General features: G+C 35.0%; 1 protein-coding gene and 1 long non-coding RNA gene across 3 annotated transcripts in view; one reads left to right on the top strand and one right to left on the bottom strand.

Annotated features, from left to right (window-relative positions):
• Positions 1–13666, top strand: part of LOC135214915 (cGMP-specific 3',5'-cyclic phosphodiesterase-like) — a 331952-nt gene that overhangs the window by 51995 nt on the left and 266291 nt on the right. For both annotated transcript variants that reach the window (XM_064249388.1, XM_064249387.1), the window contains exon 2: positions 2595–2634. The gene's annotated coding sequence lies outside the window, so the exon portion shown is untranslated. The remainder of the gene's footprint in view (positions 1–2594; positions 2635–13666) is intronic.
• LOC135214916 (uncharacterized) overlaps positions 1–13666 on the bottom strand; it is a 286642-nt gene that overhangs the window by 61603 nt on the left and 211373 nt on the right. The gene's annotated exons all lie outside the window — the stretch shown is intronic.

Below are 13666 nucleotides of genomic sequence, written 5' to 3'. Positions count from 1 at the left end.
TTTTAATTATTACTTCAAAATAATTAACGTATTTGCTTAAATATTTTAAACAGAAATGATTGCCATTAGCAGGCACCTAATACGTAGAACATTTTACATGGAATATGCAAGAAAGGCGATTTTGAAAAAAACTTCAGTTTCAATGCCTTTTACATTTAATATAAATCATGTTTAGTTTGAAAGGTGGTTGACAATATGCAGGAAATAACAACAACGGGGCCAAAGTTCTTGACCAACCCTATACTCTGTCAAATAGCTCTTTAAGCAGCAATTATATCAATGCAATCTTATTTCAAACTGAAATTTGTTTACCGATTAAGCTTGAATTACATTACAATTATGCTTCCTTTTTATTATCCTTCTTTATCATACTACTATATAACGGATGAAAGGAAATGAGCTTTACGGGGCAAAAAAAAAAAAAAAAAAAAAAAATATCCATTGCCCTTAAGATCTTTCAGGCAAACAAATACTGTTTTTGAAATTCAGTTTAGTTTTGATCAGCTATAGGAAGCCAAATTAAATACGAAAACAAAACTTATTTGACATATGCCCACCATCTGCGCCTTTTTCTTTGAAGATTGAGGAAAGACACATCAATACGGAAGAAAACAAAGTTAACCTACAAGGGCTAAGGTACAAATAAATCAAAAGTATTACCGTCTGCTTCCACATACAAAAAGACATAATTCACAGGGTGAAATGTAAACATAAAAGAAATCAGAATACTGGAAATGGAGTGACCCAAGTAAACACTCATTAATAATACAACAGGTATACTAAATGGCTTACGAACCTTACTTCTTAATATGCGTCCAAGGAAATTGCAAAATAAAAGAACATACTAAAATTATAGGCTAAATGATCCAGTAACTAATTCTATATATAAAAGTAAAACGAATGGATGCATCACTGAACTTGGAAACGTGTCAAAGTAAGTTTATATTAAATCCAAACAATTTAGATGTAAATTTTATCTCGCATAAAGAAAGAACATATACTGGAGAAATTAACATTTGGATACCGAGCAAGTTTACATGAGATACGGGCCTGCATTACATCCAACATCACCTGGCTGAAATTACCAGCCAGATCTGCCCAGGCCTTAAAGAATGGTAGCAATGACTCTCTCTCTCTCTCTCTCTCTCTCTCTCTCTCTCTCTCTCTCTCTCTCTCTCTCTATACACACACACACACACACTATATATATATATATATATATATATATATATATATATATATATATAATATATATATATATATATGATAGTAATAGCCACAATGCCCTCTTAACTTCCACAAAAAATTCTTCGCTTTTTTTTTTTTTTTGTGGGGGGGGGGATATGCTTGTCATTACAGATCCAAATGCAAGAAATTTAAAGGAATTATGATGTCCAGGAGCAGGAAACAAACCCGGGTTTCCATAATCACGACAAGGTCACATTGCCGACCTGATCACGAAGATAAAAATCTATTACCTCTCAAACCTGTCGTGGGCAACCGTTTTAATTGCTTTTTAGGCTGAAATATATATATAGAATCTACTGTTCACTTTTTTACCAGATACATATGTAATTGTAATTGCCACAATGCCCTCCTAACTTCTCAAGAAAACTTTTAAAGGCAGATTGCACAATAGTAATTTTATGAAGACTAAACAAGTGAAAGCCAACAAACTTTATGATCATGGCAATGCAGCTATTCTAAAGATTTTTCATCGAACTTTCCCTAGGATAAAATAAGTTTCAGTATTAATGAATTCATGGTCATCATTCTACATAGTTGAAAGCATGAATTTAATATAGGTTTAAATCTAATTTTGTTTTGGCACTTAAAGAAATAATAACGATAAAATACGAAAATAAATCCTATTTTGCTTTACTATAATGGTAACATTAAAAGGGATCCGATACATATGAAAGCAACAGAAGCAAAGTAATAGTAATTCAGTACTGCAGTAAGGAAATGGAATTTAACTATCTATCAAGACAAATCAGAACAACCTTCTAAACATCTAAAGTAAAGATGTACATAAACTCACAACGTTCCGTAATTCTCCACAAAAGAAAAAGAGGGGCTCTAGGGGCTTTCCTTGCGCAGCGCTTTCCTTCATAAGTCGGACGCCACGTAACAGGCCTTAATATCTCGAGGCGAGATCTGACAATGAAGTCCATTAAGACAATTTTTTCCTCTCTCCCTCTCTATAATGTGCAAGGGCAGCTTTTTTTTTTTTTTTTTTTTCCTGACAAATATGACCATACGTAATCATGACGGGTGTTCCACCCACTTAGGAAACCACTGCGGAATAATGTTCAGCACCCGCCGGAAATGAACAATATCCGCACTCGCAAGTTAATACACGTCGGAAATAACTCAATTTAGAGATTAGCGTCTCCGTGTTTACCTTGACGTGATGTTGGACTCGCGGGGATTCAGGTCTGGGGTAAAGGGGGAAGGGGTGGGAGGCAGGGGTAGGAGGGGATGGAAATACTGTTGCGAGTGGAACACGAACACAGGTTTATCGAATTACTATTAATTACTCTTTTACAAATACACTAAACAGTATTATTAATAAGGGGTTTCTATTTTTCCAGATCGGCCCACATGATGGTACCGCTGTTGCCATTGTAAAAGGTAAGCAAGAATATTTCTTATCGGACAAACTCTCTCTCTCTCTCTCTCTCTCCTCTCTCTCTCTCTCTCTCTCTCTCTCTCTCTCCTAATACTAAAAAGTTTGACTTAATAATAGAAAAATTGGATGATATATGTAGAAATCACAAGGACTGGACTATTCTCCTATCTGGAGACTTCAACTTTCCTTTCGTAGACTGGAAAGAACGAATAACAGATTGTGGTTGTACTTATACATATAAAAAAAGAGAGTAATAGAAGTGCAGAAGATAAGAGGCAATTCGAAAAGCTATTAGATATGCTACTAGAATGCAACATTCAACAAATAAATCACCTGCCAACAAGAAAGAAAAATACTTTAGACCTAGTATTTGTGAACGAGATGAATTATGTTAAAGAAATAATAGTTTATGATGCGAGTATTTCAGACCATAATGTCATAGAATTAACAGTCCATTCCAAAGCAAGTGAAAACAGAGATAAGCAAGAAATGAAAAAGTGGGAAGGATATGGAAAATACAACTTCTACCGTAAAAATATAAAATGGTCAGAAATAAATGAAGAATTAAACAAAGATTGGGATAACATTTTCGTAAGTGCTGACATAAGGGTAAATACGGGGATATTATATAAAATATTAGAGAAAATAGTGGATAAATATATATCGAAGAAGAAAAGTAAACATCAGTCATGCATACCAAGAGACAGAAGGATCTTGTTCCAGAAAATCAGAAAGTGGAAAAAAGGTCTTGCAAAAGAAAAAAATGCATGGAAAGTTATAGAACTAAAAAGTAAGATAGAAAATGCAGAACAAAAGATTATACAATCAAAAGAAAATGAAAAACGGGACTTGGAAGAAAAAACCCTAATAAATATCAAGCAAAACCCCAAACTATTATACTCATACACGAAAAAGATGAATAAAAGAAGAATAGAAATAGGCACTCTAAGAATTGAAGGGAGATTAACAAATGAAAGAAAGGAAATTTGCAACATATTGGCAGAACGGTATAAGAGAGAATTCACCCCTAGAATAGATAATGAAGATAATGATATAGAAGTAAGGGACGAAAATAGTGAATATTTAGCTGACATAGATATTAATGAAGCTGATATTGTGCAGGCTATTAATGAAATTAAAAATGGAGCTGCAGCAGGGCCTGATGGAGTTCCTGTTATTTTGTTAAAGAAAGTAGTTCATTCTATCGCAAAGCCACTTGCAATATTATTAAGACAAAGTGTAGATACAGGCACGATTTATGATAAGCACAAATTAGCATATATTACCCCTACATTCAAAAGTGGATCAAGACTAGAGGCAAGTAATTATAGGCCTGTGAGTCTAACATCACATATTATGAAAGTGTATGAAAAGGTAATGAAGAAAAATATTATGAAACATTTAATAAAAAATAATCTGTTTAATATAGGACAACATGGTTTTGTACCCGGAAAAAGTACACAAACCCAACTGTTAGTCCACCGTGAAAACATATACAAAAATATGAAAAGAGGAAATGAAACAGATGTGGTTTATCTAGACTTTGCAAAAGCTTTTGACAAGGTAGACCATAATATATTAGCAAAGAAAATTAGAAAACATAATATAGTGGATGAAGTAGGAAGATGGTTAAAAGAATTTTTACACAACAGAAAACAGATAGTTATTGCAAACGATGAGAAATCGGATGAAGCTAAGGTAATTTCTGGTGTGCCACAAGGTACGGTGTTAGCTGCATTACTGTTTGTTATTATGATCGCAGACATAGACAGTAAATATAAGGATCGGTTAGTGAGTAGTTTCGCCGATGACACAAGAATAAGTAGAGAAATTACTTGTGATGAAGATAGGAACGCGCTACAAAGAGACCTTAACAAAGTATATGGTTGGGCAGAGGTAAATAGGATGGTATTTAACTCTGATAAATTTGAATCAATAAACTATGGAGACAGAGAAAGAAAGCTATATGCATATAGGGGACCTAATAATGAGACAATCACAAATAAGGAAGCAGTTAAAGACCTTGGTGTGATGATGAATAGGAACATGTTATGCAACGATCAAATAGCAATTCTATTGGGAAAATGTAAAGCAAAAATGGGAATGTTGTTACGGCATTTCAAAACAAGAAAAGCTGAACACATGATTATGCTTTATAAAACATATGTTCGTAGTCCACTTGAATATTACAATATGATATATGGTACCCACACTATCAAAAGGATATTGCACAAATAGAGAGTGTACAAAGGTCCTTTACAGCTAGAATAGAAGAAGTTAAAGACCTTGACTACTGGGAAAGACTACAATCCTTAAAATTATATAGTCTAGAAAGGAGAAGAGAACGCTACATGATAATTCAGGCATGGAAACAGATAGAAGGAATAGCTGAAAACATCATGGAGCTAAAAATATCAGAAAGAGCAAGCAGAAGTAGATTAATAGTGCCCAAAACTATACCAGGAAAAATAAGGAAAGCACACAGGACATTAATCCACTACGCACCAGCATCGATAATGCAGCGTCTATTCAATGCGTTGCCAGCTCATCTGAGGAATATAACAGGAGTGAGTGTAGATGTGTTTAAGAATAAGCTCGACGAATATCTAAACTGCATCCCAGACCATCCAAGATTGGAAGATGCAAAATATACCGGAAGATGTAATAGCAACTCTCTGGTAGACATTAGGGGTGCCTCATACTGAGGGACCTGGGCAACCCGAACAAGATGTAAGGTCTGTAAGAACTGACCATAATAGCATGTGAACGAGTAATGGTTACATATACTAACTGCATAAAAATGGCCAAAAGGTAGTGGCATTCAATTAATTTGAATAACAGTACAACAGCAATATTGTATAAAAGAAATGGAAAAGCTAATTCTTATCAATTCTTATTAAAGCAGCAATGACAATCCACTAACAAGCACTACTCAAACTGCTAAACCAAAGTTGAGTAAAGCTGACAAACCCGCCCTCTACTATACGCGACAAATCGATCCATTCACGAGCATCGGGGAGCTTATCTCCAAGACATCGGATCTGTCTCTCCCCCAACCTCGGATATCCTATCTCATTGACGACTTCTGTTCTAGTGACCCTTCTCGGAACTTCCGCTCCTCTCACAACCCTTCGATCTACAAACACACACACATACGCACACACACACACAAACCAATCTCCAACTGTAGTACGTAGCAAAGATCTGGTTGGCGGCGAAGTTCGAGCAAACACTTGAATAAACCCACACAATCCGATTAACCTGTAAAGGAATCCATATAGGTAGCGATAAGAATTCATCGGTTTACAAATAGAGTTCATTAAAACTATCTTATCTGTTAATTCATAAATGGTAAATTTATTTCAGTACCTAACATTCCATTGCAGAGTGGAGAATGAGAGGTTCACGCTTTCTTTTCATCTTCAGGCAATGAGGAAAAAGAATGTTTCTAGTACTAATGAATATTCAGGCAATAAAAATATGACAAAAATGGAATAGAACAGTTTTTCATGTCTTCATTTTCGTCCAACCGCACAACTATTTTTTGTTAAAACAGAGCTTTAATGAACTTTAAATAAAATTGTTTTTAAAAAGGAGAAAGACCTCAAAGCCCACTGCATAATTTTTGAATAATCAACTTAATTTAAATGATTAAAAAGAACGAGCCTTTCGCTTCGAGGGGGAAAAAGCGGCCCATCTACTAAATTAAGGGATTAAACGAACCGTCGCATTTCCCGTCAAAGACGACAGAAATATACAAGAATGACATACTTTTCCGTCCCCAATTAGCTCTTTTTCAAAACCTTCCTGGAGAGTTACCGACGACAACACATCGAAAACACGCCCCTCCTGTTATGTTCAACTCTATTGTTGCCTTCTCCAAGATAATCAAGAAGAATGCAAGAACGAACCCCTAACACCCAAATACTAGAAAGAAAGACCAGACGTTCTCTCTCTCTCTCTCTCTCTCTCTCTCTCTCTCTCTCTCTCTCTCTCTCTGAGGCAGGCATAAGAGATCGGACGGTATACAGTCTGGAACCGAAATCGATAAGGATGGGAATGGAGTCAGAAAGGGGATAAAAGATGGGCACAAGAGAAGGAAATGCAGTTTGGAGGTCAACAGGATAAGAGGAACTGGCTCGTGCGGGGGGACAGAGAGACAGAGAGAGATGTGACGACGGACTGGAGGATATATGGAATCCCCTTGAGAGAGAGAGAGAGAGAGAGAGAGAGAGAGAGAGAGAGAGAGAGATTACGTCCGGCCCTCCAAAAAGGGTAAGGTTAAATGTAAATCTATTCACGAGGTGAATTAAACACGGATTGACCTTAAGCGCCTTTAAATTATACAGTGGAGTGGATATGGACAGCGGATTATTAAATACTGCAAGGGTTCAGTGGAACCAAAGGATCATGAACTGAAATAAAAAGAAATAAACCGGGCATGGCTCTATCCCTTGTGCATTTACCGTTTCGAGAAGAAATTGAGAGCGAATAGTTTCTCTATAGGCAGAGCACTCACCCGGTTTTCCTGCTGACACTCATGGCATTAACCCATAACTAAAATGACACTTTTACTTTGAGAGTATTAATACACAAATGAATTATAAGAAATAAATGGGACGGCAAGAAAGAATAAGAAGTAGTAAAGGACTAAAGCAGTTCTTCCACGCTTTCAAAATGTTTACTGGCTATAAGAAAATTTGTACTAGGCTACTGGAACAGGAATGCAGAATTTAGGCCAATGGCCAAGCACTGGGACCTATGAGGTCATTCGGCGCTGAAAGGGAAATTGACAGCAAGGTGTAACAGGAGGAAAACCTCGCAGTTGCACTGTGAAACAATTGTTAGAGGGTGAGAATTCAAATGGAAGAAAACCAATACGAATAGAGGTATTTGGGAACAGAACATTTTAGATATTTCCGTAGAGAATCAAGTAAAACTATTCTATAAATACCCAATACATTCCGTTTCAAGATAAACATGATATCAAAGAAAGAAATATTCTTGGTAGTCTTCAACTGCCTTTCAAAATATAATTACAAATTATGTGAGTTTTCCCAGAGGGTAGGCATTCGGTTAGTTCAGGCACCAACGGTGAAATAAATTACGAAGGAAGACCTTGTGCGATATCTTCCGATGACAGCCTGAATCCTAATTACTGAGGAAAAGAAAGCAAACTTAAGACGCTTTGTCAAGAACATGAAGGTAAATGATTGCTGCCAAGGTCAAAAGGGATCAGTATTCTGAAATCGGCAAACATTTTCTCTGGCGTTATTAACTGCTTTTGTGGATAAAGCCTACTCAGTGCCAAGAGGTTAATATATAGCACGTGTGTTCATGAGACTGCAGCGTTCCAAATATTTATCATTATATCTTTGCAAAGTTATTCATGAGTGGCCTTCTTATCCATTTATTATTTCTTATTAATATATGAAATCTTTTCCAGCAAAACAAAAAGATAACAAATAGCGATAAACATAAGATATTTAAATCTCATAGCTCAAATAGGGGATAATGTGTCTCCAGCATTTTATATATATATATATATATATATATATATATATATATATATATATATATATCATACATGCATACATACATACATACATATATATATATATATATATATATATATATATATATATATATATAATGTATAATCATTTTATGAAATAGTATATACGTTACAAAAAGTTGCTTGACGTTAACTAGAAAAATACTATAAACGAAACTTAAGTAAACTTTACAAGATAAGAGCTGAAAAGTTCAGTGTAAATATTCACAAAACAAATATATTAAAAGCAAGACTAAGAACCTTCTAAGATTAAAACGCCAGCAAAACAATATACAACAAAAAAGGACTGACGACATGATGTAAATCAAAATTAAACTATAATATATACAACTAATTCACGAAAGAAAAATAAGTTAAGAACATGTTGCGTCAAGCAGAGCGTTTGGTTAGAAATAAAACTTCAACATAAAAACCTGAAAATAACAATCTTCAAGGTAAGCTTAAACTTACTACAAGTGATTGGCCTTGCTGGATAGGATAACCGCGCTAGGAATGGAAATAAGGACAGCAATAGGTTTTTATCTCGCAGGTTTTGCCTAAGCTTCTCTTTGTGAAAAGAACCAGCAAATACCTGGCACTCTTTACGTAACGCAATGGGCGTGTAGGAAAGAACACACCATGGCAGCGTTGTGTAATGTGCCTTCGAGAAAACTTCCCACGTGCTCTTTCTGACGTCAGTCTCCCACGACAACAACATAAAGGACTCTCTCTCTCTCTCTCTCTCTCTCTCTCTCTCTCTCTCTCTCTCTCTCTCTCTCTCATACATTCCAGTTCGTCATCACAAACTAATATCTGATTCTTGAATAAAAATCAATATCACTACTACTCTACGTACAAACAAACAAACAAACACACCCACACGCATATAACATATATATATATATATATATATATATATATATATATATATATATAATGTGTATTTATGCCAGCATGAGAACTTATGTATGTATCTACTCAAGAACATGAACGTATAACAGCGCTTCTAAAAGTAGAAAATTAGATAACATTCGTCACATGAAAAGACTTATTGACCTGTCAGAACTTTATATGAGCTATCGCTATCCCAAATTAGCAACCCTAAAACCTATTAAAACTCTCTTTTGGAAGTTATTACAGTTCATTTCCTACTGTATTGAAAAACCGGGCGACTGCCTAATTGCAGCTATGCTGCCCCTTCGCCCTATTTTCCATCAACGCGAATAATCGATATTCCCACATATTATTTTCAGTGAACATTTGTTTACAATAATTACACACAAAATCTTCTGATCTCCACATAATGGTCACTTGTATTTCAAGTACACAGGATTATTCAGCCGAGCATATAATGGGCAGTATCTATTAAGCATGCCGATGTCATTTACAATTATTCATGCTATGTGAATATCTATTTTTTATACCCTATTCTTAAAAATTCCGACTGTCAGCATCAATTATCATCCCTTTTCAACAACTTCAAAGTCGACAACTACAGCCTCTCAGAGCAGTGGAAAGGAAGACTCCAAAGAACTAGAAAAAAAGAAGTAAAGTTTGTTTTAACGTGAAATGAGGATAATTATTTTTCTGCACTTGATTTTATTCCGAGATGTTCCTTTAAAACCGAATAAAATTCATCTACCTGATTTGCAGGAAATGAGGTTCAAAGAAGAAAAAGTCACAGATAAATTTCCACTGACAAGTTCCTTAGAGGCATATTTCAATCTACTTATTCTTTATTTCATTATAACATGCATGTTAATCTTTTCATATCCTCCTCGCAATCTTTTCAGTAGAAAGGTCTTGCACAATTTACAGCTTTTATCATGATTGCACACACTCGCGCACACACACACACACACACACCACACACACACACACACACACACACATATATATATATATATATATATATATATATATATATATATATATAATATATATTCCTTTGGCTCTTGATGGTTCATTGACATAGGTCAATTACTAACATGAAATATAAAGGAATACATATATTAACGCAAATATGTTCAACTACAAATATATATTAATCACGTACAGTGGGGCTCAAATCTCATGCGACAGGATTCTTTTTGTATCGTCCATATTCTCAGACTCAACGTGATGTTGCCAAGTAGTGCTATTTTTCTTTCTTTTTTATTTGTAATGTCATTCATGTCGAAAAGTTTGTTAATTCACAGCTAGCCTTATTTTCCTTATGGTTAAATAGATATGATCCTTTTTATGCATTTGTATAATTCTTAATTTGTGTGATTTAAATTGATTTTTTAATTTTTTTATTTTTATGTTGCTCAGTTCAAGTGTGGTGTGACCGTGTGATAAGGTTAGCGGTGCCAGCAATGAAAGCACACTTAACATGCTCCTCGGACTGGTCAACATAACCATGTCTGCAGCATTATGACAGTAGACCTAATAAGCTCAACAGTCATAACAACAATTTCAATGTAGGAATATGAATTAAAACAAGTTTTATTTGAATGTTGAAGATTTCGGCTGCGTTTAAGCTGCCAGTATGTTGGAAAATGCTTTATAGGCCTAAATAAGTAATCTAAGTCACCTGAGATGTAATCTTTACTAATGTTTTTATTTGTAGAGATTACCTGTTCTTTGAGGAATAAAAGATGATGATGATTTTGGTTATATGGAGAAGATGGCTATAATCGAAATATCATAAGTATTAATATCAAGGCATATGGAACACTGGTTTTTCAACTGGTTTACGATATTATTTTCTTAAAAGTCCTTCTGCTCGCTTTTGGTGCATAATTTATTCTTTCATAAGGTAACTTGAAGTGCAAGAATGTGTAGATAACCTCATTTGCTTTCTGGCCAGAGATTGTTAATATAGAGATGTGAATGTTAAGCGTAAAGTAAAGAAATCTAACACCTAGGCCTAGGAATAATATCTTGGCTTTGACAAATAAGCGAATATTGCTAGTATGCTATCAGTTTTGAAATATTAAGAAAGATAACAAATAATTATGTATGAAAATCCAAATATTCCTTTAACACATAAAGTAAATGTTTTCAAGATAATTTAATGGTCGCTACTCATTGTAGACCTGCTTATATACCAGGTGGTTGTTGCACCGACACTGATACGTCACACATGCTCCCCTCACACGATATCGGTGGGCACATTCTACTTTTGTATATACATATTTACATTTTTTCAGCGTTGAGGGTAAAAGCAATCAAATAGGCCCATTTAAAATTTTATGTTTGCTTTGGAAGCATTATTAATGTTACATTTTTTTTTTTTTTTAACTGAGGTTTGATGGCGACTTCGTTTTGGTCAAATGCCTCAGCAATGAGTGAACGAAAGTTTTTAAAATGTTTCGTAAGGATTTTTCTGAAATTTGGCTACACGTGACATTTTCTTACAATTTTTAAATATATGACAAATTTCACTCTTATGAAACATATTATGGCCATAGCGTATGCAATACTCGCGTGAATTTTGAACGAAATCCTATGGAGTCATGTCGCATGAGATTTGGTCATCACTGAACAATATGAATGATAAGCTATCAATTATAACTGGACAGAGCAGTACGTTTAAAGATGACAAGTCGCTTAGAGCCAACAGAAAGCAAAGCTGCCAGACAAAATCAGCACGAGACAGCATCTGCAACTTCACAGAGATCAATCGGCAAAGTGACGTGTTGACTATACTCTTGTTTTTTTTTCATCTGTCCACCCGCCTGTGGTGTTTGCGTATGGTAACACTGGGTCCCGGGCTTTAGATAGTTACATTCAGCTTACATTCAATAATAATAATAATATCCTATTTCGATTATTAACGGTGTTATTCGCTTACAGTAAATTATTAAAGCACTTTTCAGTTCCATATGAACTCCCGGATGTCATTTTATTTACCTAAAACTTACACAGCATAACTATCTAAAGCCCGGGACGCAGTGTTACCATACGCAAACACCACAGGCGGGTGGACAGATGGAAAAAAACAGAGTATAGGAACCCACAGCAGGAATAGCGCCAAAAGGGCCAACAACATGCAGGAAACTATCGGCACCCGACACCTACAGCGGAATGGTCGTCAGGTGAAATTTGGTGCATCCAAGAGAGAGGAGATTAGGTTGGTCAGTGGAGGTCTCCACTGGTAGTTAAGAAGAGTTTTACATTTTCACTCATCGACTACGAAACAAGTGGAAATGAAGCACCCCAAAGATACTGAAGCGACTGAATTATTGGTGCTCCATCTATTGCTAAGTTTGTTTATTAATAAGAAACTAACGTAAAAAAATATACATAAATATATGCACGCATGGCATGTTTCTATATATATGTATATATAATATATATATATATATATATATATGTATTTTTATAGGTATATAAATAATAATATATATATAATATTATATATAGTATAAATATATAGTATAATATAATAATATATATATATATATAGATAGATAATATATAAATATATATAGTAATAAATTATAAAAATATATATAAATATATATATATATATATATATATTATTATATATATTATATTTAATATATATATATATACACACTCATACTAAGCAATAATAAACATTTAGCAGAAATGACCTCCGGTTTCCACCTGTTTGTTACCCCATACAAGGAAAATAAAGACTAGAATGAGAAAAGGCTGATGAAAATATCAAACTTTACCAATTGACTCATTTAATGGTTGAGGTGAACAATAAAGAACTCTGCTAGAATTCATCCACTTTAATCATTTCTTTTCAAATATTCAATGAATTCTCTACTCATACCATGTTTTTAGCCGTCGACTTTCGCGAAAATAAAATCCTCGCAGAAATGTTCGCAGAACTATGCCCTTCATTATGAAATCGTTTCTGGCATAAAGCAAGACATTTACATGGGCGCCGCAAGATGTCAAATGAGAATGCAGATTAAGATGGAAAGAATTTTCCGAAGGCAAGCATCAGACCTGGAGAATTATCGTGCAAGTGAGGGAGAAGAGGAGAGAAGTGAGAGAGAGAGAGAAAGAGACGAGAGAGAGAGAGAGAGAGAGAGAGAGAGAATGCGTACTGCAGTGGATGTAAAGGAGTCCGATACGCTGCTGCTGTGCAAGTTTTCTGTACAAAGGGTTTATCCCCCATTCAGCAGTTGAAGTCCGAATGTGTCAAAGATCACAGTCCTTTCTTTTCTTGGAAGACAACCCCTGATAGTAGTACCCGACGAAATGATGAACAAATCATATGCATACACGCTCACATTCAAACATGACTAACCAACCAACCCTCTCCACTCCTTAACCTGTTCTTCAAACTCAAGTGATCTAACACTGACCGAATTTCAAACCCTCCAAACTTCGAACACGTTGTCTCTTAAACTGTCTCTTAAACAACATCTCAGGTCGAGCGCCCTCTCTTTCCCTTAACTCTCTTCACAGGCCCTGTTTCAGTTCATAACTTTCATTACGAATCCTTTCAGTTT

The sequence above is a fragment of the Macrobrachium nipponense genome, chromosome 46 (genome assembly GCF_015104395.2).
Source record: "Macrobrachium nipponense isolate FS-2020 chromosome 46, ASM1510439v2, whole genome shotgun sequence".
NCBI classification, from domain to species: Eukaryota; Metazoa; Arthropoda; class Malacostraca; order Decapoda; family Palaemonidae; genus Macrobrachium; species Macrobrachium nipponense.
This window is presented reverse-complemented; position numbering and strand designations above follow the sequence as displayed.